General features: G+C 27.3%; 1 protein-coding gene across 1 annotated transcript in view; it reads right to left on the bottom strand.

Moving 5' to 3' along the window:
- LOC142224503 (uncharacterized) overlaps positions 1–27,070 on the bottom strand; it is a 97,411-nt gene that overhangs the window by 53,600 nt on the left and 16,741 nt on the right. The window lies entirely within an intron of this gene.

Raw genomic sequence — 27,070 nt, 5'->3', positions numbered from 1 at the left:
TTATAATTACAGTGTAGGATTACTATAGAAAATGTTGTCAACATTTTATTTGTACAGAAAATTTTGTTAAAATTCGATTTCTAATTCGCTGCGCCTTCCGAAGCGTATTTGAAGGAATATTTTGCGTTAACTTAGTCAACTATATCCTTCGTGCTGAAAACAAATTCGAAAAGATTTGAATTCTTTTAAACAAATCGGACTACTTGATTTTTCGTTTATAGGTACAAATACGGCGGGAGAGGGTGTACCATCTTCCATATTTCTTGTGAATTTTAAGTGTGGTTTGTCAAGGAAAGGTATCCTTCTCCTCAACATATCTGAAAATTAAGCACTATATTATAATAACATAAAATAATTACTGTTTCCCATCCAATAAATCGGAAAAAGCAAAAATAGTAAACAATTTTACCACATTAACATTTGCTAAAATGTTGGAAAATGATGCACCCTCTACGTTGGCTGCCAATTTCATGTAAATTTAAGTTCTTTACTAAAAAGAAGTCTGGCAGAAGCCTGTGCAAAAATCATAAAATTAAAGGGTGATTTGTTAAGAGCTTGATAACTTTTTAAAAAAAAAAAAAACGCCTAAAATTTGCAAAATCTCATCGGTTCTTTATTTGAAACGTTAGATTGGTCCATGACATTTACTTTTTGAAGATAATTTCATTTAAATGTTGACCGCGGCTGCGTCTGGTTGACCGCGGCTGCGTCTGGTTAAATGTTGACCGCGGCTGCGTCTGGTGGTCCATTCGGAAAGTCCAATTTTGGGCAACTTTTTCGAGCATTTCGGCCGGAATAGCCCGAATTTCTTCGGAAATGTTGTCTTCCAAAGCTGGAATAGTTGCTGGCTTATTTCTGTAGACTTTAGACTTGACGTAGCCCCACAAAAAATAGTCTAAAGGCGTCAAATCGCATGATCTTGGTGGCCAACTTACCGGTCCATTTCTTGAGATGAATTGTTCTCCGAAGTTTTCCCTCAAAATGGCCATAGAATCGCGAGCTGTGTGGCATGTAGCGCCATCTTGTTGAAACCACATGTCAACCAAGTTCAGTTCTTCCATTTTTGGCAAAAGTTTGTTAGCATCGAACGATAGCGATCGCCATTCACCGTAACGTTGCGTCCAACAGCATCTTTGAAAAAATACGGTCCAATGATTCCACCAGCGTACAAACCACACCAAACAGTGCATTTTTCGGGATGCATGGGCAGTTCTTGAACGGCTTCTGGTTGCTCTTCACTCCAAATGCGGCAATTTTGCTTATTTACGTAGCCATTCAACCAGAAATGAGCCTCATCGCTGAACAAAATTTGTCGATAAAAAAGCGGATTTTCTGCCAACTTTTCTAGTAATAAAATTCAATGATTTGCAAGCGTTGCTCGTTAGTAAGTCTATTCATGATGAAATGTCAAAGCATACACAGAAAAAACTTTCACGAAAATTTTTCCAATTAAAATCTTAATTGAGTTTTAAAAAATATTCAATTAAAAATTTAATTGATTCAACAAATTTTTTAATTGAAATAAAAATCAATCACACAAATTAATAGTATCAATTAAATATTTAATTGGATCAATTAATTTTTTAATTGACTGTCAATTAATTTTTTAATTGATACTATCAATTCTGTGATTGAAGACATTTCAATTAAAAAATTAATTGGATCAATTAATTTCGTGATTGAATCAGAAAAAAATTTTTTTGTGTGTACTGAGCATCTTTCTCTTTGACACCATGTCTGAAATCCCACGTGATCTGTCAAATACTAATGCATGAAAATCCTAACCTCAAAAGAATCACCCTTTATGTACCGAGTTCCCATTTACGGACAACCCTCTACTTTCAATGTAAGAAAAAAAACGGACAAAAGGGAACCCTCCCGCCACCTTCGCTCCACTCCGACCTGATATCGGACTATCACGTACCCTATATTAATTTCACAACTACTCAATGGTCCCTACAAATTCTATCGAAGTAAATCGACAAAGTTTATTTCAATTTTCCCCTTCCCCAACCAGATATCGAAAAATCATATACTAATTTAAAAATCATGTATAAATTTAATCACCTCCTCCCACGTTCCCTGTAAATTTCAAGTAGATCGGCGATGTTTAAATTTTGCTCTATGTCTCCCTATGCCCTTTTATTTTTCATAACCCATAACCCATTTTTTCCGTAAAATTTCAGTCGGGGGAGTTTAGTTTTGTTTGTACTTTCAAAAAAAAAAAAGAAAAATTCGGGCAAAGGGGTGGTCCCCTCCCCGACCAAATATCGAAAAATAATGTAGCGGATTTTTGTCTAGATGCCAACCCCAACATTCAATGAAAATTTCAAGCAAATCGCATAATTTTGTTCCAAGTTTCAAAAAGTAGGGCAAAGGGGAGGTCCTCCTCCCCATCCACATATGAAATCATCGGGTACCCCATATTAATTCCATAACCTCACCACATGTTCTCTGTAAATCTCAGATAATTTAGAGAATTTTAGTTTTTTCACTGTACTTAAAGAAAAAGTTGAACAAAGGGGTGGCCCCCCTCCACCACCAAATATCGAAATAAAAAGTAGCGGATCTTTGTCTAGATGCCAACCCCAATCTTCAATGAAAATTTCAAGCAAATCGGTCAACTTTGGTCCAATTTTCAAAAAGTCCGACGGAGGGGAGGTCCCCCTCCGCGACCAGGTGTCAAAAAAGGAGGTACCCTATTTTCACCACATGAACGCCCTCTACGATCTCTGAAAGTTTCAAGTAAATCGGTTCAGCCGTTTCGGAGCCAACACGGAACATACAAACAAACAAACAAACAAACAAACAAACAAACAAACAAATAAACAAATATAGATTGAATTTTATATATATATAGATTTTGCCAAAATGTTATTTCTTTAAAAAAAAAATTGGTCAAAATCGTATTTCTATAGAAAATGTTGTCAAATTTTTTTTTATTTCTATAGAAAATTTTGTCAAAACTTTATTTTTATAGAAAAATTTTGTCAAAATTTTATTTCTATAGAAAATTTGGACCATATTTTATTTCTATAGAAAATTTTGTTAAAATTTTATTTCTATAGAAAATTTTGTCAAAATTTTATTTCTTTAGAAAATTTTGTTAAAATTTTATTTCTTTAGAAAATTTGGTCAAAATTATATTTCTATAGAAAATTTTGTTAAAATTTTATTTCTATAGAAAATTTTGTCAAAACTTTATTTTTATAGAAAAGTTTTGTCAAAATTTTTATTCTATAGAAAATTTTGTCATAATTTTAGTTCTATAGAAAATTTTTCCAAAATTTTATTTCTATAGAAAATGTTGTCAATTTTTTGGTCTATAGAAATTTTTATCAAAATTTTATTTCTATAGAAAATTTTGTCAAATTTTTGGTCTATAGAAATTTTTATTAAAAATTTGTTGCTTCTTGTGGAAGATTGGCTTTGTCTTATATGCTTTAGTTGATTGTTTTCTCCTTTAGAATGACTTACGTTTTAGGAGGTTTTTGTTCTTTCCATAAAATAAATATTTCTTTCAAAGTACTTTCTTGACTTCTAGATTCAGAAGCTATTGCCTGGACCAAGGACCAACATTTATGAAAACTACTGCACTAAATTTTAGCAATTACTTTTTGGGTAGTTAGTTTGTCTTTCCATAGATAGAAAATTTTTCTTCCAAAATATTTTTGTGAATTCTAGATTGGGAAACTATTTCTTTGTTTTGAAATAAATTTTATGCTCAGATAAAAATCTGATCCAATTATTTATTTGTTTTTTAATGGCTACTACTCCAAACCGAATCAATCAAAGAAAAGTATAAAAAGTATAATTGATTAAAAAAATTAATTAATTTTTCACACTTTCCATCAAGTTTTTAATTGAACCCGATTTATGAACTACAGAAAAATTTCTTAGCATATTTTCAGGCGTTCACTTGTACAGTTAATTCACTTGTTAATACGATGGTCCGACAAGGTAAAATTGTTCAAAATTATTGTAGTGGACAGATTAGTTCGATTTAATGTTATCATACCGATCTCTTTCGTATTTTTAAAGGGATCCTGGACCAAACTTTACAAAAAAAGTACTGTACAATATGTTTGCTTACTTCATAAATGATGGTTTCATGTGGAAGCTATAGTCTCTTCCTTCGTGATTAGCTTATTGATTTCTCCTTCGGAAGCAATTACTATTGTCTTTCAAAGTACTTATGGTTTCTTGTGAAAGCTATTGTCTCTTCCTTCGTGATTAGCTTATTGATTTCTCCTTCGGAAGCAATTACTATTGTCTTCCAAATTACTTTTCGGAAACTATTTTTTTCTTCCGAAATAATTTTTTTCTTCAGATAAAACTCCGATCCGATTATTTTTTAATTAAAACTGCTCGAATCACGAAAATAATAGTATCAATCACAGTACAATAGTACAAAAAGTATAATTGATTACAAAATTAATTAGTATTTTCACACGTTACATCAATTTTCTAAATGAAGCCGATTTACCCACTATAGAAAAATTTCTTAGCATATTTTCAGGTGCGGCAATTGTTGACTTGTTAATACGAAGGTAAAAGGTCTCAAAAGTAGTGGACACATTAGTTCGATTTAATGTAAGCGAACCGATTTCATCCGTATTTTTAAAGGGATCCTAGACCAATTTTTAATTGTACCAATTAATTTTTAAATTGGTTTTGGTTATTTCATGATTCAAGGAATTTAAATCACAACAAAATTCAATCACCTAGTTATTTGAACTAATTAAAATTGTAATTGGACAAAAAAATATTTTAATTGGTTTTGGTGATTGATTTTATCAATTTCGTGATTGAAACAATTTCAATTAAAAATAAATAAAAATTAATTGGATTAATTTCGTGATTAAAGAAAAGTTGTTATTACTTTGATGGTTTCACTGACCTCTTAATATATTTTTATTTTGTTAATATGAAACTCTTTTTTGTTTTGTAACCGGTTGTGAGAATTGAATATGAATTCCATTTTTCCCAATTGTCAATATTCATTATTGATTGACCCGTCCATAATGCGTTTCCTTACTGGTTTTTATCGGAATTTCTGATGGCTATGTTGATATTGGTTTTTGCGAATCACACTGACCCAATTAATTTTGGAATTGTTTTCGATTTAACATTGCTGAGATTTTAAAATACTCTGGCTTAACTTTTTCTTTCTTTTACTCAAGTAAGCAAGACAAGTCGTTTCTTTAACATAAGTTGTTGTTATTATTTTTAATCTTTCTTCATTTTGTTGCAACATGACATGCAACCTGTCATACCCAACTGAAATCCAACATACATATATACATTGCAGCCATAAGGCAACAAAAGACTCTTCTTGTTCCAGTGGGCAGAGAGTGTCTGTTACCTGTCTTTTTTGGAATGCCTGTTGTGTAGTTATGGGCCATAAAAAGAAATTATTCTTGTTCGCTGAATCTCACCTCAAGAAAACCTGTAAAAGCATTTCACATTGAATGGATTTTCCCTCAATGACATTTAGATCCGCAAAAAGTGTCATCAGTGTGGTTAGTGGGTAACCTATTTACGCAAGAAAATACTCAAATATGACAGGCTATTGCAAATTTTGTCGCTTATTATGGTTTAATATTTTTTTTTTTTTTTTGGGAAGACAAAACGCTGATAATTATCTGCGGAGTTTTGTATAAAACTAAATAGGGTGAGAAATTAAAAACAAAAAAATATTTAAACCAATGACCGGTTAGTGGCATACATTGAAATGAAATTTCGTGTCATTTAATATGAAAGGAAACTACGATTTAGGTTTGATGACCCAAGAAAGACAAGTTTTATTTTCATAAAATAAGCCTTAATTGCTAAACGTCCCAGCAAAAAAAAAAAGCGTCGTCAAAAAAGTAGTGAAAATTTTTCTTATTGGATCCGAAAGAGGTGCAAAAATGGTTCAGAAGCGATGAATTAAATATGGTTTTGTCATAAAGGGTGATACGGTCTAAATTTGGTCAATATAAACTTGACGTATTTCTTTCAATTTTGCATTTAAAAACCCTGAACACCCCTCATTTTGAAAGTGTGTGTGTAGAATGTTGCTCCTATTTTGATTTTGGAATTCACTCTTCAGTTGTCAAAATGCCGTCCAAGCAAGAAGAGCAGCGTATCAAAATTTTGCTCGCACATCGCGAAAATCCGAGCTACTCGCACGCAAAGCTGGCAAAATCGCTAAAAGTTGCCAAATCAACCGTTACAAATGTAATTAAAGTGTTTGGGGAACGTTTGTCGTCAGCCAGGAAGTCTGGATCGGGGGGAAATCAAAAACCGGAAGCCGCTGAGACGACAAAGAGAGTTGCCGGTAGTTCCAAGCGAAACCCTAACCTCTCTCTCCGAGATGCCGCAAATAAGCTGGGTGTATCGTCTACAACCGTGCATCGAGCCAAAAAACGAGCCGGACTATCGACTTACAAGAAGGTAGTGACTCCAAATCGCGATGATAAACAAAATACGACGGCCAAAGCACGAACCCGGAGGCTGTACACGACGATGCTGACGAAGTTTTACTGCGTGGTAATGGACGACGTAAGGGACAGGAGTTTTATACGGCAAAAGGAAGGGGAAAGGTAGCAGATATTTTCAAGCACATAAAACTGTCAAAGTTCGCAAAGAAATATCTGGTTTGGCAAGCCATCTGTACCTGTGGCTTGAAAAGCAGCATTTTCATAGCTTGCGGGACTGTCAACCAAGAAATTTACGTGAAAGAGTGTTTGAATAAACGTCTGCTGCCTTTCCTGAAGAAACACGGTTGTTCCGTACTGTTTTGGCCGGATTTGGCATCTTGCCATTACGGTAAAAAGGCCATGGAGTGGTACGCCGCCAACAACGTGCAGGTGGTTCCCAAGGACAAGAACCCTCCCAACACGCCAGAGCTCCGCCCAATTGAGAAATACTGAGCTATTGTCAAGCGGAACCTAAAGAAGACCAAAAAAACTGCTAAGGACGAGCAGCAGTTCAAGGCAAACTGGCTTTCTGCGGCGAAGAAGGTGGACAAGGTGGCTGTACAAAATCTGATGGCAGGTGTCAAGCGTGAGGCCCGGCAATTCGGATTTGGAAAAGCGAAAGCCTAACTGAATATTTTTCCTGAATTTTATACTAATTGAACTTGAAAAAGAAATTTAATTTGATTTTTTAAATAAACGATTTCACCGATTTACACGCGTTTTCCCTTGACCAAATTTTGACCGTATCACCCTTTAGGATGGATGTTCACCATTTCAACAGACGTTGCAGAGAATTTGTATCAGTTCTTAAGGTGCCATGCGAATTAAGTGTTTTAACTCTCTCATGCTCGAATTAAAATACACCGGTCTAAAAAATTTATATGCGCTATACATGTTAGTCTTGACACACACATGAAATGAAAAAACTCAAAGTCCTTGCTATCCTGGTTCGTCACATAATGCAAAAAATTGCATACCGAACAAATAAAAATAACCGGACTTAGAATCATATAAGCACAATATTCCTATGGGCAACATTGGGCATGAGAGGGTTAAATGTGAATTAAAAAATTTTGTGATTTTATGCCAAATAAGTAATTTTTATAATTTTTCCTGACTAATCATGCCTTCTAACGCTTGTCTGAAACATTTGACAAGCGTTATGTGCAAAAATTCGCAATTTTTCTAAAATGGATTTAGTATTTTTTTTTTCCTACAAAATTTGAATAATCTGTATCATTTTATTAATTCTTACCCTCTTTCTAACGTGTTTGAAACAAACAAGTTAAACATTCCCATTAAAAATTCGGGAAGAGAGAGAGAGAGAGTTATAAAAAATTAAATTAAAAGAACTCCTTGTGTAGTTAAAATAAAGCATAATTTTTTCGATCCACACTTATAAACCATTAAGTATTTTCTCGAGATTTTATCTAGCTTAATTAATGTTAAATAAAATAATTTATCCGTGTACATTCTCATTACTGTCGGTGAATAGAATTGTATATATTTTACATAAATCACTATTCTTAGCCATAGGCTATGCATATAATATGTAGATTAGTAATTATCGTATTTTCATTTATTTTTTATATATATCTAAATAAAAATTCCTGGTCGCAGCTTTTGAAGTGTAAATGATTTGTAAAATAGTAAGAAAGCCCCCTCTTTGCTAAATTTTTGCTTTAAAAGTTAATGATATGCGTGAAATTAAATGAAAAAAAAAAATCCATGTCTGGCAAATTTGAATACCCATCAACATTTTGATTTTATTAAATGGGTATTCAGAGTATGTTTTTCTTATGAGCCTACGCAATTCATATTAATTATACGCAACCTTTGATTCTGCATAAATATAAATCATAGGCAACCCTGTTTTAATTTGAAATGAAGCCTAATCCGATAAGAAATGCTTCCTCTTTGTTAAAATTGAATAAAATTGATGTAACATGTAAAATTTTGCAAACCTTTTCCATATATTACAGATTTTAAAATCCACCAACACTTTGTAAATGACTTTTCATAGTAGGGTAAAATTATAAGAGTAAACGCATTGTGTCACTTACAAGAATTTATATTAATTATACGTAACCGTTGTTTCTGAACTAATATAGATCATACGCAACCTTGTATCAATATGATTTGATATCGTTCCTGCTAGACACAAATTTGAAAAAATTGATGGAATACTCGAAATTTTATGGGGAAAAATCAATTTTTGACAGATTTGTATACCCAGATAGATTTTTATATATATGATTTCAGAATAGGGAAACATTTTAAGAGAATATTAATTTTTTTGTGATTGATTTTTATTTCAATTACCAAATTTGTTGTCGAAATTAAATTTTGAATCGATTTTTTTCGAATTCAATTAAAATTTTAATTGGAAAGATATTGGTGATAGTTTTTTTGCGTGTAGATTTTAACTTTCATTTGCCTTATAAAAAGTGATTTACACTCCAATTTTTAGAGATTTCGAAAGAAATTTTTTATTATTTTATTTTAGAAGTTTATTTATTATTTCCCTAACAGCGACAGTTTATTTGGGTAACATTTTAAATATTTTTAGCATGTACCAATAAGAGAAATTTACAAATTTTACATATTTTGGTATGAAAAATAAAAATTTTAAAGATATTGACTTAATATCGACTTTGTTTTTCTCAAAATTTTATTTCTGTAGAAAATTTTGTCAAAATTTTATTTCTATAGAAAATTTTGTCAAAATTTTATTTCTATATAAAAATTTCTCAAAATTTTATTTCTATAGAAAAATTTTCTCAAAATATAATTTGTATAGAAAAATTTTCTCAAAATTTTATTTCTATAGAAAATGTTCTCAAAATTGTATATCTATAGAAATTTTTCTTAAAATCTTATTTCTATAGAAATATTTTTCAAATATTTATTTCTATAGAAAATTTTGTCAAAATTTTATTTCTATAGAATAATTTGGTAAAAATTTTATTTCTATAAAAGCGTTTCTCAACATTTCTATAATAAATTTTGTCACAATTTTATTTTTATAGAATAATTTGGTCAACATTTTATTTCTATAAAAAAGTTTCTAAAAATTTTATTTCTATAACAAATTTTTTCAAAATTTTATTTCTATAGAATAATTTTGTCAAAATTTGATTCCTATAAAAATTTTCTCAAATTTTTATTTCAATGGAAAATTTTTTCAAATTTTTATTTCAATGGAAAAATTGTCTCAAATTTTTATTTCAATGAAAAAATTTTGTCAAAATTTCATTTCTATTGTAATTTTTTTTCAAATTTTATGTCTATAGAAAAATTTTGTCAAAATTTTATTTCTATAGAAAATTTTTTCAATTCTTTTTCTATCGAAAATTTGGTCAAAACTTTATTTTTATAGAAATTTTCTCAAAATTACATTGCTATAGAACATTTTCTCAAAATTTTATTTCTAAGAAAATTTTTTCAAAAATGTTATTTCTATAGAAAAATTTTCTCAAAATTGTATTTCTATAACAAATTTTTTCAAAATTTTATTTCTATAGAATAATTTTGTCAAAATTTGATTCCTATAAAAATTTTTCTCAATTTTTTATTTCAATGGAAAATTTTTTCAAATTTTTATTTCAATGGAAAAATTTTCTCAAATTTTTATTTCAATGTAAAAATTTTGTCAAAATTTGATTCCTTCCAAAACTGTTCTCAAATTTTTATTTCAATGGAAAAATTTTGTCAAAATTTCATTTCTATTGTAAATTTTTTAAAAATTTTAATTCTTTAGAAAAATTTTGTCAAAATTTTATTTCTATAGAAAATTTTTTCAATTCTTTTTCTATCGAAAATTTGGTCAAAACTTTAATTTTATAGAAATTTTCTCAAAATTACATTGCTATAGAACATTTTCTCAAAATTTTATTTCTAAGAAAATTTTCTCAAAAATGTTATTTCTATAGAAAAAATTTCTCAAAATTGTATTTCTATAACAAATTTTTCAAAATTTTATTTCTATAGAATAATTTTGTCAAAATTTGATTCCTACAAAAATTTTTCTCAATTTTTTATTTCAATGGAAAATTTTTCTCAAATTTTTATTTCAATGAAAAAATTTTGTCAAAATTTGATTCCTATCAAAACTGTTCTCAAATTTTTATTTCAATGGAAAAATTTTGTCAAAATTTCATTTCTATTGTAAATTTTTAAAAAAATTTATTTCTTTAGAAAAATTTTGTCAAAATTTTAGTTCTATAGAAAATTTTTTCAATTCTTTTTCTATCGAAAATTTAGCCAAAACTTTATTTTTATAGAAATTTTCTCAAAATTGCATTGCTATAAAAAATTTTCTCAAAATTTTATTTCTAAGAAAATTTTCTTAAAAATTTTATTTCTATAGAAAAATTTTCTCAAAATTTTATTTCAATGGAAACATTTTTTCAAATTTGTATTTCTATAGAAAAAATTTCTCAAAATTTTATTTCTATAGAATTTTTTGTTAAAATTTTATATTTTATTTCTATTTCTATTTTATTTCTATAGAAGGTTTTGTCAAAATTTGATTCCTATAAAAAATTTTCTCAAATTTATATTTCAATGGAAAAATTTTGTCAAAATTTTATTTCTATAGAAAACTTTGTCAAAATTTTATTTCTATTGTAATTTTTTCAAAATTTTATTTCTATAGAAAAATTTTTTAAAAATTTTGTTTCTATTGTAAATTTTTTCAAAATTTTATTGCTATAGAAATATTTTGTCAAAATTTTATTTCTATAGAAAAATTTTGTCAAAATTTTATTTCTATAGAAAACATTGTCAAAATTTGATTTCTATCAAACATTTTCTCAAATTTTTATTACAATGGAATAATTTTGCCAAAATTTGATTTCTATGGAATTTTGTCAAAATTTTATTTTTATAGAAATTTTCTCAAAATTGTATTGCTATAGAAAATTTTCTCAAAATTTTATTTCTAAGAAAATTTTCTCAAAATTTTATTTCAATAGAAAAGTTTTGTCAAAATTTTATTTCTATAGGAAAGTTTTGCCAAATTTTATTTCTTTAGAACATTTGGTCAAAATTTTATTTCTATAGAAAATTTTCCAAAATTTTTACAGAAAAATTTTCTCAAAATTTTATTTCCATAGAATAATTTTGTCAAAATTTGATTCCTGTAAAAAAATTTTATTTCAATGGAAAAATTTTGTCAAAATTTTATTTCTATAGAAATCTTTGTTAAAATCAGATTCCTATCAAAAATTTTCTCAAATTTTTATTTCAATAGAAAAAATTTCTCAAAATTTTATTTCTATAAAAAATTTTGTCAAAATTTTATTTCTATTGTAAATTTTTTCAAAATTTTATTTCTATAGAAAAATTTTGTCGAAATTTTATTTCTATAGAAAATTCGGTCAAAATTTTATTTTTATAGAAATTTTATCAAAGTTCTATTGCTATAGAAAATTTTCTCAAAATTTTATTTCTAAGAAATTTTTTTAAAAAATTTTATTTCGTTTGAATAATTTTGTCAAAATTTTATTTCGTTAGAAAATTTGTCAAAAATTTATTTCCATACAATAATTTTGTCAATTTTTTTTTCAATAGAAAAGTTTTGTTAAAATTTTGTTGTTGTAGAAAAAATTTCTCAAAATTTTATTGCTATAGAAAAATGTGTCAAAATTTTATTTATATAGAAAATTTTATTTCTATCGAATAATTTTGTCAATTTTTTTTTCAAACATTTCCTACTTTTAAAGTGGAATAAATTTGGAATTATTTTTACAAGGTGATTATTCATCTCGCCTTATTGTCTCTTTATGTTACTCAGGTTCCCATCTTATCACCATGATTATTTACGTAGTGCATACATTCATGAATAAAATCGGGCAATTATGTGATACACTGTGGTACCTTAATTCAATGTTTATTCGTCATACGCAACCTTTGATTTGGTTTTCATGTTATTATTTATTATACGCACTGTGGTACTTAATTCATTTTTTATTTCATGCGCTTAAATCATTTTTTATTCATCATACGCAATCTTTGATTTTGTTTTCATGTTATTATTAATTATACACACTATGGTACTTTTATCATTTTTTATTCATCGTACGCAACTTTTGAGTTTGTTTCCATGTTATTGTTAATTATGCGCACTATAGTACCAAAAATAATTTTTATTTATCATACGCAACTGTTGATTTTAGTTTAATGCTATTAATATCAATTATACGCATCTATGATACAGGTTTATACAAAAGCATATAAATGTCTTACAATTTATTTCTTGTATGAACTTGTATTTCTCTTGTATGAACTAAACACTTTCTGAACATTTTTTGGTGCTATATATTTATAAAAAAATGTGGAATATTACAATTATGGTGTATTTTTTATATAATTCCATTCTTGGTGGTCGTTTTTTTTTTTTGTATATGCAATTTTTTCCGATGACTCAAAATTATATTATCGTTGATACTAAATTGGATGATACTTTCAGATAAGTGTCATGGTAGACAAGAAAACATTAGTAAATACGGAAAATTTTTTATGATCCATATCATTAACATTATGCGTATAAAATAAAAATAAAGTTTCTGTTTTTGAAGAAAACAATTTATCATAATGTTTGGCTTTAAAATGTATATATATTTATTCTTTTTATGCCTTTCTTTTTGTTTGGCCGCAAATGAATCATATATATTATATGTGGATCATTCATTTGTTGTTTTTAGGAATATGGAATTTAAAGAAAAAATAAACAATTGCAAAAATATTAAATGCAGCTGGAATATTTTCTTAAATATTTTTCTATATATATTTCAATATATCATTTGGAACTAAGATAACAAATTTAGGCAGATGTTTTATGTCTTTTGAAAAAAAATTTTTTTTTTAAGATCTTTTTAACTTTAATTATATTTTCATTAAAAGAAAAAAAACAAATTAACAGATGTATATTAAAAAGATAATAAAATAAATTGAATTAATATGGCTCATGAAATCTTGGGCATTCTCCAAAAAATAAAAATACGTTTAGCATTGCCGATAGGCGATTTTCTATTACACAAACTTTTCTCACCTTAGTCACATTTGTTGTGTGACTAATTTTCCCCACTCATAGATTGTTACAACCACTTCCTTATATTGGTCTTTAGTATGCACTGATGATGATAAGATTTGTTTTCGATATGCTATAAAAATATTTTTAGATTTACAGCTAGCACCGCAGCTGGCCTTCCCCTTACAAACTTTGCCAAATTATATGAAATTTATTTTAAAAATAATAATCATGAGTAAACGTTTTGCACCTTGCGCAATTTATAACAAAATAATTGGGAAAATGAAAAAAATTCAATAACCAAAACAAATTTTTGCCACATTTTCCTATGCCTTCCTCAATTTTTTTTTGTCTCACACAAAAAGAAAGAAATATAATAAATAACCACTTTGATACAAAAATCAAAGTTTTCTTAAATTTTCTTGGGGCAGCTTCCATATTCAAATTGTAAATATTCTTCCAAAATTAGCTTATTGCGCATTTGTTGCGACAAAATCGTCTTCCATTTTCTTTCTCAAAATGAATAAAATTCAATATTCATTATTCTTAAATTTATTTTTAATCTTTTAGACAGAGTGTAGGCTTATTGGTTGTCATCACAATTTCTTTTAAGATTGTATATTATTCTTATATAAAATTCAAAATTTTTATGGTCTAAAGACATTTTGAAATACTAAGTAAAAATATTAATATTATAATAGAGAATAGAAAATTTTATTATTTGACAAAAATGTATTTTATACGATTTCGTGGTGGGTATCTTACAGTAACGAGGGCTGTAAAATAGAGTTGATGGTGTTTTTTTTTTACTTAAAAAAATCGAATATAATATGGCTTTTTTTTGTTTTTGAAAATGTGTACTTAAAAGTATATAAGTCATACGCATTGCCACAATTGTTATTTATCATACGCTCTTATGGGTTATTTTGGTTTCTTCTTTAATATTATAAATTATACGCACCATGTATCCCTTCTATTAGTATCAATTATACGCACCCATATAAACAAGTATATACGGCCGTAAGTTCGACCAGGCCGAATCTTATGTCTCCTCCACCATGGATTGCGTAGCAACTTCTATTAAAGACTGTCATGCACAATCGAATTACTTGGGTTGCGATAACACTTGCCGAGATATCCGATATGGACCAATTTTGGCATGGTCCATATTAGCACAATGTACCAAATTTCAACCGAATCGGTTGAATTTTGCTCCTCCAAGAGTTTTCGGAGGCACGGTTACCACACTTGATAGAATTCTACAAAAATGGTAGATTTTTTACGTTTGGTAGAATTCTTTTTTCTATAGAAATAAAAGTTTGGCAAAATTTTCTGTAGAAATAAAATTTTGGCAAAATTTTCTGTAGAAATAAAAGTTTGGCAAAATTTTCTATACAAATAAAATTTTGTCAAAATTTTCTATACAAATAAAATTTTGACAAAATTTTGTATAGAAATAAAAGTTTGGCAATATTTTCTATACAAATAAAATTTTGGCAATATTTTCTATACAAATGAAATGTTGGCAAAATTTTCTATAGAAATAAAATTTTGGCACAATTTTCTATAGAAATAAAAGTTTTGTAAAATTTTCTATAGGAATAAAATCTTGACAAAACTTTCTTTAGAAATAAAATTTTGACAAAATTTTCTGTACAAATAAAATTTTTGGTAAAATTTTCTATAGAAATAAAATCTCGACAAAACTTTCTTTAGAAATAAAATTTTGCCAAAATTTTCTTTAGAAATAAAATTTTGCCAAAATTTTCTATAGAAATAAAATTTTGACAAAATTTTTTATGGAAATAAAATTTTGAAAAAATTTTCTATAGAAATAAAATTTTGACAAAATTTTCTGTAGAAGATTTTCTTGTTCGGTAGTTTTTTGGTAGAATTTACTCCAAATTTTGGTAGATTATTTTTGGTTCGAGTGGCAACCGTGTTCGGAGGTCAAATCTGGGCATCGGTTTATATGGAACTATGTATAATTATGGGCCGATACGGATAAATTTTTGCATGGTTGTTAGAGACCATATATTTACACCACGTACCAATTTTCAACCGAATCGGAAGAATTTTGCTCTTTCAAGGGGCTCCGGTCAAATCTACCGTTTGATAGAATTCTTTTTTTCTATAGAAATAAAATTTTGCCAAAATTTTCTATGAAAATAAAATTTTGGCAAAATTTCTATAGAAATAAAAGTTTGACAATATTTTCTATACAAATAAAATTTTGACAAAATTTTCTATAGAAATAAAATTTTGGCAAAATTTTCTATAGAAATAAAATTTTGCCAATTTTTTTTTAAAAATAAAATTTTGCCAAAATTTTCTTTAGAAATAAAATTTTGACAAAATTTTCTATAGAAATAATATTTTGACAAAATTTCATATATATAAAATTTTGCCAAAATTTTCTATGGAAATAAAATTTTGCCAATTTTTTTTTTAGAAATAAAATTTTCCCAAAATTTTCTATAGAAATAAAATTTTGGCAAAATTTTCTATAGAAATAAAATTTTGGCAAAATTTTCTATAGAAATAAAATTTTGACAAAATTTTCTATGGAAATAAAATTTTATATAGAAATAAGAGTTTGGAAAAATTTTCTATAAAAATAAAATTTTGGCAATATTTTCTATACAAATGAAATTTTGGCAAAATTTTCTATAGAAATAAAATTTTGGCAAAATTTTCTATAGAAATAAAATTTTGGTAAAATTTTCTATAGGAATAAAATCTTGACAAAACTTTCTTTAGAAATAAAATTTTGACAAAATTTTCTGTAGAAGATTTTCTTGTTCGGTAGTTTTTTGGTAGAATTTACTCCAAATATTGGTAGATTATTCTTGGTTCGAGTGGCAACCGTGTTCGGAGGTCAAATCTGGGCATCGGTTTATATGGCACTATATATAATTACGGCCCGATTTGGATAAATTTTTGCATGGTTGTTAGAGAACATATATTTACACCACGTACCAAGTTTCAACCGAATCGGATGAATTTTGCTCCTTCAAGGGGCTCCGGTTAAATCTGGGGATCGTTTTATATGGGGGCTACATATAATTATGGACCGATATGGACCAAGTCCTGCATGGTTGTTAAAGACCATATACTAGCTCAGTGTACCAAATTTCAACCGGAGCGGATGAATTTTGCTCTTCCAAAGGGCTCCGGAGGTCAAACCTGGGGATCGGTTTATATGGGGGCTATATATAATTATGGACCGATTTCGACCAATTTTTGTTTGGGTATTTGAGACCATATACTTACTCAATGTACCAAATTTCAACCGAGTCGGATGAATTTTGCTCTTCCACGAGGCTCCGGAAGCCTAATCTGGGGATCGGTTTATATGGGGGCTATATATAATTATGGACCGATATGGACTAATTTTTGCATGGTTGTTAAAGATCATATATTAACTCAATGTACCAAATTTCAACCGGATCGGATGAATTTTGCTCTTCCAAGAGGCTCCGGAGGTCAAATCTGGGGATCGGTATATATGGGGGCTATATATAATTATATACCGATTTCGACCCATTTTTGCACGGGTGTTTGAGACCATATACTAACACCACGTATCAAATTTCAGCCAGATCGGATGAAATTTGCGTCTCTTAGAGGATCCGAAAGCCAAATCTGTGGATCGGTTTATATGGGGACTATATATAATTATGGACCGATATGGACCGATATGGACTAATTTTTGCATGGTTGTTAGAGACCACATACTAACTCCCTGTACCAAATTTCAACCGAGTCGGATGAATTTTGCTCTTCCACGAGGTTCCGGAGGTCAAATCTGGGGATCGGTTTATATGGGTGCTATATATAATTATCGACCGATATGGGTCAATTTTTGCATGGTTGTTAGAGACCATATACCAACGGATCGGATGAAATTTGCTTCACTTAGAGGATCCGAAAGCCAAATCTGGGGGTCCGTTTATATGGGGGCTGGGGTAAAAGTGGACCAATTTGCAATACCATCCGACCTACATCAGTAACAACTACTTGTGCCAAGTTTCAAGTCGATAGCTTTTTTCGTTCGGAAGTTAGCATGATTTCAACAGACGGACGGACGGACGGACATGCTTAGATCGTCTTAGAATTTCACCACGACCCAGAATATATATACTTTATGGGGTCTTAGAGCAATATTTCGATGTGTGACAAAGTTAATATACCCCCATCTTATGGTGAAGGGTATAAAAAGAATTAATCCGCGGTTGGTTTCTTCCAGTAGCAAGGCAAGTAAAAATGAATAGATGTTCATTTTTTAACAAAAATTGAATACAATCTGACCCTTTTTTGTTGTTTTCGAAAATGACCACTTGAAAAGTATATAAATTATACGCATTATGACAATTGTTATTTATCATACGCTCTTGTGGATTTTCTCATTGTTAATATAAATTATACGCACCCATATATCTCTTCTATTAATATCAATTCTTGTAATTTATTTACTAAAAGCTGATCCAGAGAGGGAATTATTTGAAGCAATAAATAGTAAATTACTTTCCATGAAATTGTACAATTTATAGAAGTGATCAAATTCATGAATAAATCTTCCTGAATTATGTTTCCTTCAAGGATAAACATGAATTTATATCGATTACATGAGTTTTTAGTTTGCATTAATATTAGTTTTTATTTTACATTAATATTAATACAACATAATTATCTGCTAATATGTATTAAATGCATATTATAATATACATACGCTAGAAAATATTTGTCATACGTACCCAAGTCCCTTATCAATTTTAAAATTAATATTAATTATTCGCACCCATATTCAAAAAATTGTAAAAATTAATATCATAGCAGCTAGAGTGGTAAACTGGTTGTATGATGAAGTCATGATCATTTAAGTGCAAGGATTATAGTAAAATTTTTATATTAAATATACATCGGTGTGCTAGAGTCCATACATTCAAAAGAAATGTCCATTAACTTTATTGCTGGTGTATAGAATTTTAATTGGCCCACCATCAATTATGTAGTTTTTGTACTACTTAAAATGTTTCAAAATTTTAATTATTTGCTATTAATAAGATACCGAATAACTTTGAGCTATAAAAATGTCTCAATATTATGATGCGTCATATTAGATTTATAATAATAATTTTTTCTATATGTATATTATAATATACTCTTTGATTTCATGCCAATAACATCATTTCATTAGAGATTGTGTATAAAATGTATTCATAAATGTCACTTAGGAAAAATATAGACACACTATGTATCAACAATATGGATTTTTCTTTTTTTAATGGAAAGAGGAAAATCTTTTTCTTGAGGCATTTTTTCAATAGATACAGGTAAGAAAATCTGGAAATTTTATTTTTAAAAGAAAAAGAGGGCTTTCTGTATCAATGCCTTCGGTATCAATGGAACTTTTAGTTGCTATACGAGTATATAAAGATGTTGTAAAAATTTTAAATTTCTTTTTACTTAGAAACATTACTAAAATATAATTATTTAATTTGGCGCCCAACGTGGGTACACAGAAAAACATATCACAAAAAAATTTTCCAATTAAATTTTTAATTGAATTTTAAAAAGTATTCAATTAAAAATTTATTTCTTGTTGAACCAATTACATTTGTTATTGATTATTTTTTAAAATTCAATTAAAATTTTAATTGGAACAATTTTGGTGATATTTTTTTCTGTGTGTATTTAATTGAAACAAAAATCAATCACAAAAAATTAATTGGAACGAATAATTTTTTAAATGGACCAATTAATTTTTTAATTTACTTTAGTTATTGATAATATCATTTCTGTAAATGTAATTAAAGTAATTTCAATTAAAAATTAATTGGATCAATTAATTTCGTGATTGAAGGCAAAAAATATTTTTTTCTTTGTAGAATATTTTTACAACTAAATCTGATTTTCCGAAAAACACAAAGTGTTGTTTAACAATAAATTAAAAAACTCATATTCAATTTTTTTATTTGGCGCCCAACGTGGGCAGGTATTTTCGATAAGTGATATTTTCAAATGCTGAAAATGATTTTGGGCTAGATTTTTCTATTTCGAAACATTAATAAAATATAATTTTTGAATTTGGCGCCCAACGTGGGTACAATATTTTGTTGGAAGTTAACAATCTCATTTTATTTTACAAGTTTCATTTTCTGAAAAACACAATATAATCATATTCAATACTTTTTCAATTGAATGTTTATTTCATTAAAAATATATACAAAATCCCTCCATTTCTGCGCCTTTTATGATTGTGTAGAGACTTATTGGCAACAAAAAAAAAACAATTCATATATATTTAGAAAAGTGCGCTTATCTTATAAACCATGTTGTATTTATATACAAACAAATCGAATTTAATTATTATTATTTTTTGTTTAGTTTTAACTGTTTTAAACCTTACTTTATTTGGCGCCCAACGTGGGGCAGGTATTTTCTATATGTGATATAGGGGTTTGTTATTTCCAAATGTTGAAAATGCTTTCGGGCTAAATATTTCTATTTGAAAACATTAATAAAATATAATTTTTGAATTTGGCGCCCAACCTAGGTAGATTACTTTTGACAGCTAACTACTGCCAAAAATAATTACGACTATAAATAAATTTGATTATCCGAAAAACACAAAGTGTTGTTTAATAATAAAGTAAAAAAAAAATAATATTCAATTTTTTATTTGGCGCCCAATGCGGGGTAGGTATTTTCTATAAGAGATAGGCGTTTCATATTTTCAAATGCTGAAAACGGTTTCGGACAAAATTTTTTCTATTTCGAAACATTAATAAAATATAATTTTTGAATTTGGCGCCAAACGTGGGTAGAATATTTTTTTGAAGTTAGCTACCTCATTCTTTTTTACAAGTAAGTCTGATTTTCTGAAAAACACAAAGTATAGTTTAACAATGTAGTAAAACAAAATCATATTGAATACTTTATTTGGCGCCCAACGTGGGACAGGTATTTTCTATAAGTGATATAGGCGTTCGATTTTTTTTCAAATGCTGAAATGCTTTCGGGCTAAATAATTAATAAAATATAATTTTTAAATTTGGCGCCCAACGTGGGAAGAATTTTTTGACAGTTAACTACCTTATTGTTTCCTAGAAACAAGTCTGATTTTCCGAAAAACACAAAGTGTTGTTAAAAAAATCATATTCAATTTTTGTTTGGCGCCCAACGTGGGAATTCTATAAGTGAATGGCGTTTCATATATTCACATGCTGAAAACTATTTTAGGTTAAATTTTTCTTTTTAAAAAACACCAATAGAATATAATTTTTGAATTTGGCGCCCAACGTAGGTAGAATATTTTTGACAGTTAACTTCTGCCAAAAATAACCACTACTACAAATAAATAAGATTTTCCGAAAAACACAAGGTGCTGCTTAACAATGAAGTAAAACAAAGTCATATTTAATACTTTATTTGGCGCCCAACGTGGGGTAGATATTTTCTATAAGTGATATAGGCGTTTGATTGCTTTCGGGCTAAATAATTAATAAAATATAATTTTTAAATTTGGCAGTTAACTAAATACCTTATTGTTTCCTACAAACAAGCCTGATTTTCCGAAAAACACAAAGTGTTGTTTAAAAATCATATTAAATTTTTTATTTGGCGCCTAACGTGAGGCAGGTATTTTCTATAAGTGAAAGGCGTTTCATATATTCACATGCTGAAAACTATTTTGGGTTAAATTTTTCACCAATAGAATATAATTTTTGAATTTGGTGCCCAATGTAGGTAGAATATTTTTGAAAGTTAACTACTGCCAAAAATAACCACTACTACAAATAAATATGATTTTCCGAAAAACACAAGGTGCTGTTCAACAATGAAGTAAAACAAAATCATATTCAATACTTTATTTGGCGCCCAACGTGGGTAGGTATTTTCTATAAGTGATATAGGGGTTTGAATTTTTTTCAAATGTTGAAAATCATTTTTGGGTTATTTTTTTATTTCAAAACTTTAATAAAATATAATTTTTGACGTAGAATATTTTTTTTTTTGGAAGTTAACTACCTCATTCTGTTTTACATTGGCGCCCAAAGTGGGACAGGTATTTTCTATAAGTGATATAGGGCTTTAATATTTTCAAATGCTGAAAATTATTGTGTGGTAGAGTTACAATAAAATAATAATTTAAAATGTGGCGCCCAACTTCGATGTCTTCTTTTCTCTTTTCATCATATAAAACAAAAAACTACCTCAAAGACATGAATAATATTTTATATTCGTTAAAACTAGTTCATGTTCCAGTCATTGCTTATTCATTTAATGTCAATTCATTTATGTCTTATTTCTTAGTTGACTTGTCTTACTGGCAGGCTTCATTTAGTTGTTTTTTCCTACTTCATTGTCACTACATTGCAAACCGTCAGTTTGTCTGTCCATCCATTATTCATTCATTTTCATGTTTCCTGAAAACCACTTTATTTGACGACTGCTGTCACATGGCTGGTCCGCCATCAGACACCTCCATAAGTTTGGAAGTTCTATTTTTGTGTAGGGGGGAATATGCACATTGCTATTCCAAGGGGACTTAAAGTAAGACAGCCAACATTCCACTCTTTTGGCGACAGACAAAAACTTTACCATGCACCAACACTGAACATGAAGAATAAGCCCACATATAATAATGTCTGGATTGTAGTCATTGTATCCAAGAGAAAATAAAGCAAATATTTTAGATTTTCCTTTCAGTGTTTCCATTTTCAAAGTCAAGGGCAAGTCATTGATGTAGCTATTGCTACATTCAGATAGATGTCTAGATAATGGTCTCGACAAAAAAAAAAACTATTTTCATATACAGCAGAGTGATGGAGATGACAGTGTTTGATGTAGTTATGGATCTGTCATGAGGAGGAGAAATATTTTTTCAAACTATATATGAGGCAGTCCACAACAAATCAGAACTACAGAGATTTTAGTTTTCTTGATTTTTTACGAAGACGGAAGGACGCAAATGTCGAGAGGAAAAATGTGTATGTGGACTTACATGTTTTTCTGCTGTTCGAAAGAGCCCAAACTAATCGAACAAAAGGAACAATCCAGAAAACTAATATCTACGTAATTTTAATATTTTTTTACTGAAAACTAAAAACTACATATGTCATATTTTCAAATTTGTAATATTAATTGGGCAAAGAACTGAATCCGAATGTATTTTAGATTTTAATCATCTGATTTCTCGTGGAGTACCCCATATATAAATGTACTTAGTTTTATTCCCACAATGAAGTCAGTAAATGAAAATTATTCATGTTATGACATAATGATAAAATATGGAAGATTTATACACTCAACAGTGAAATATGTGAAATAATCCATTCAGTCAGTAGTCCAGAAGAACTTTATTAGATACCTTCAGGCGAAACGATGTAAACTTTTAACCGGTCATGCATATGGCTTTGTCTTTATATGGAATAAACATCAATTACATTTTGTAATACATTATGGAGATTTGATTAATATCTTAATTATTTTAAAGTGCTACAACAATTTCTATCCGATATGAATAAGATCAATATTTTAATTAATAGATTGTAGATGAAGCTCTCAAAAACAAAGTTATTCCATAATAAAAGAAAATTTGGGTTTATTTGGGAAAATTTTGTTTGAAAAATTTATATCTTGCAAGTGGTCTCATGGTACAACTTTATTAACAAAATTTTTCAAAAATAATATTGCCTGCGGCACCCAACTTGGGGCACATATAATGGGTCATTACAAATTGAAGAGAATGTTCTAAACATAAATAATTCCTTCTGTTGTTTTACTACAGGCCAGGTGCTGTTCACTAAAGGAAACATTTCTTTTAGAAAAAATAGGTAATTTAAATTTTGGCGCCCAACGTTGGGCAGATATATAGGCTCGTTAAAGACCTCTTTCCTTGTTGACAACTCACAAATTGTTGTATTACTTTAATGTAAATAAAAAATATTTAGATTTTTTAGTTTGGCGCCCAACGCAAGGGGTAACATTTTTGCATTAGTTAGATTAAATGTTATTACATAATTATGAAAAGAAATAGCCGAAGCCGAAAGAAGATTTTTATCCGATGCATATGACTTTTTTATATGGAATAAACATAAATTAATAATTTATATGAAATATATTGCAAGTGGTCCCATGATACATATGCTTTAAAAAAATTAGTCAAGTTGAAGAAACTGTTTTAAACATCATTAATTGTTTTATTGTTAATTGTTGGTTTACAGAAGTTGTGGTTTTCTTTATAGGAAACATTTCTTATTGCAATAAACGGGCTTCAAAACTAATTTTGAATTTGGCACCCAACGTGGGGAATAATTAAAAATTGCAGAAAATAATTCTTTCTGTTATTTTATGGGCCAGGTGTTGTTCGTTACATGAAAAAGTTCTTATAGCAATAAACTGGCTTTAAAAATTATTTTAAATTTGGCGCCCAACGCCGAGCAGATATGTTGAGTCATTAAAACACTCATTCCTTGTTGAAAACACACATCTTTTTGTATTACTATAATGTAAATAATTAAAAATATTTTGATTTCATAATTTGGCGCCCAACATAGGGCAAGTGTTCTCCATCAGTTAGATAATTAACAAAGAATATTCCGTATTCTGATAAATTAATTTTGTGTACGAAACTTTTTAAAATGTTATAAAAAATAAATGCGGACACAAATTGGATAAAATCTACTGAGTTTTAAAAAATTTATCAATTATTTTTTCGTATGGAATTCAAAAATACTTCTATTATGTAAAATTTATTTTCTAATTTTGGGTAAGCAAAAAATGATTTAAATCATGAAAATTTGGCCACATTGACAAAAAATATAAATTAAAAAGTTTAATGTAAGGCAGTCAATAAGAATATTTGACACGAAGGCTGGACTCAAAACTAACGTATTCAATGCTGCCAGGGAAAATTTTCGGTTTCCCCAACAGGACCAAAAAAGTTCCCTAATTTCCCCTAGACTTTGACAAAATTTTCTATAGAAATTAAATGTTGAGAAAATTTTCTATAGAAATAAAAATTTGACAAATTTTTATTTAGAAATAAAATTTTGAGAAAATTTTGTATAGAAATAATATTTTGAGAAAATTTTCTATAGAAATAAAATTTTAACAAAATATTCTATAGAAATAAAATTTTGACAAAATTTTGTATAGAAATAACATTTTTAGAAAATTTTCTGCAGAAAAAAAATTTTGATAAAATTATCTATAGAAATAAAATTTTGAGAACATTTTCTATAGAAATAAAATTTGGAGAAAATTTTCTATAGAAATACCATTTTTAGAAAATTTTCTGTAGAAAAAATGTTGATAAAATTTTCTACAGGAATAAAATTGTGACAAAATTTTCTATAAAAATACAATTTTGATAGAATTTTCTATAGAAATAAAATATTGACAAAATTTTCTATAGAAATAACATTTTTGAAAATTTTCTGTAGAAACTAATTTTGATAAAATTTTCTAAGGAAATAAAATTTTGACAAAAATTTCTACAGAAATAAAATTTTGACAAAATTGTCTATAGAAATAAACTTTTGACAAAATTTTCTATAGAAATAAAATTTTGACAAAATATTCTATAGAAAATGTTGACTAAATTTGTCTAAATATAAAATTTTGACAAAACAACATTTTTAGAAAATTTTCTAAAGAAATAAAATGTTGACAAATTTTTTATAGAAATAAAATTTTGACAAAATTTTCTACAGAAATAACATTTTTAGAAAATTTTCTATAGAAATAAAATGCTGACAAAATTTTCTATAGAAATAAAATTTTGACAAATTTTTTTATAGAAATACAATTTTGTCAAAATTTTCTACAGAAATCTAAATTTTCTATAGAAATAAACTTTTGACAAAATTTTCTATAGAAATAAAATTTAAAAAAATTTTCTACAAAAATAAAATATTTACAAAACTTTCTATAGAAATAACATTTTAAAAAAAATTTCTGTAGAACGAAATTTTGATAAAATTATCTACATGAATAAAATTGTGAAAAAAATTTTCTATAGAAATACAATTTTGAGAGAATTTTCTACAGGAATAAAATTGTGACAAAATTTTCTATAGAAAGACAATTTGAGTGAATTTTCTATAGAAATAAAATTGTGACAAAATTTTCTACAGAAATGAAAATTTCTATGGAAATTAAATTTGACTCAATTTTCTATAGAAATAAAATTTTTACAAAATATTCTATAGAAATAAAATTGTGACAAAATTTGTCTAAAAATAAAATTTTGACAAAATTTTCTATAGAAATCAAATTTTGACAAATTTTTCTATTGAAATCAAATTTTGATAAAATTTTCTAAAGAAATGAAATTGTTGCGAAATTTTCTATAGAAATATTTCTTTGAAAGATTTTTGATAAGATTTTCTTCAAATTTTGGTAGTTTTGTTTTGGGATGAGTGGTAACTGTGGTTATCACACATTGTTAATTTTGAGAAAATTTTCTATAGAAATAAAATTTGGAGAAAATTTTCTATAGAAATAATATTTTTAGAAAATTATCTGTAGAAAAAAATTTTGATAAAATTTTCTTTAGAAATAAAATTTTGAGAAGATTTTCTATAGAAATAACATTTGGAGAAAATTTTCTATAGAAATACCATTTTTAGAAAATTTTCTGTAAAAAAAAATTTGATAAAATTTTCTACAGGAAAAAAATTGTGACAAAATTTTCTATACAAATATAGTTTTGAGAGAATTTTCTGTAGAAATAAAATTTTGACAACATTTTCTATAGAAATAACATTTTTGAAAAATTTTCTGTAGAAAAAAAAATTTGATAAAATTTTCTATATAAAAACAATTTTGAGATAATTTTCTATACAAATAAAATTTTGACAAAATTTTCTATAGAAATAACATTTTTGGAAAATTCTCTGTAGAAAAAAAATTTGATAAAATTTTCTATAGAAATAAAATTATGACAAAAGTTTCTACAGAAATAAAATTTTGACAAACTTGTCTATAGAAATAAAGCATTGACAAAATTTGTCTAAAAATAAAATTTTGACAAAACAAAATTTTTAGAAAATTTTCTATAGGAATAAAATGTTGATAAAATTTTCTATAGATATAAAATGTTGACAAAATTTTCTATAGAAATAAAATGTTGATAAAATTTTCTATAGAAATAAAATTTTTACAAAATTTTCTATAAAAATAAAATTTTGAGAGAATGTTCCATCGAAATAAAATTTTGAGAAAATATTCTATAGAAATAAAATTTGGAGAAAATTTTCTATAGAAATAACATTTTTAAAAAATTTTCTGTATAAAAAAATTTGATAAAATTTTCTACAGGAATAAAATTGTGACAAAATTTTCTATAGAAATACAATTTTGAGTGAATTTTCTATAGAAATTAAATTTTGACAAAATTTTCTACAGAAATAAAATTTTGACAAAATTTTCTATAGAAATAAAATGTTGACCAATTTTTCTATAGAAATAAAATGTTGACAAAATTTTCTATAGAAATAACATTTTGACAACATTTTCTATATAAATAAAGTTTTCTATAGAAATAAAATTTTGACAAAAT

Source organism: Haematobia irritans, chromosome 2, assembly GCF_050003625.1.
Source record: "Haematobia irritans isolate KBUSLIRL chromosome 2, ASM5000362v1, whole genome shotgun sequence".
NCBI classification, from domain to species: Eukaryota; Metazoa; Arthropoda; class Insecta; order Diptera; family Muscidae; genus Haematobia; species Haematobia irritans.
The sequence above is the reverse complement of the archived record's forward strand: the minus strand, read 5'-3'. Positions and strand labels throughout refer to the sequence as shown.